We start from the raw sequence: 357 nt of genomic DNA on the forward strand, positions 1-357 counted from the left end.
GTCCGGCGGCTGCGGCAGTGGGACAAGGACAGGCGGCACCTGCGGGGGCAAGAGAACCGACTGGACCCGGGAGGCGAACTTTGGCCGCGTCCGAACCAGCGCGCGAGCGCGGAGGTGCAGGGGCCTGGGACCCGCTGATACCCACCCCGGCCGGAAGACCCCGGGGAGGCACAGGGGCGCGGACCTCTCTCTGGGTGCCACTCCGGCCAGCAGACGCGCCGCAGGTACCAGGAGGGGCGGAGGGCGCGCCGTCCTTTCCCCTGGTGCCTGAAATCCCTCACCCTTTCCTAGGCACGGCTCCAGGGAGGAACTGTCCCCGGTCTGCGGCCCGGAGACCCCAGGGACAAGAGACCCCTG

This window comes from Oryx dammah, unplaced genomic scaffold (assembly GCF_014754425.2).
Source record: "Oryx dammah isolate SB20612 unplaced genomic scaffold, SCBI_Odam_1.1 HiC_scaffold_19, whole genome shotgun sequence".
In the NCBI taxonomy this organism is placed as follows: Eukaryota; Metazoa; Chordata; class Mammalia; order Artiodactyla; family Bovidae; genus Oryx; species Oryx dammah.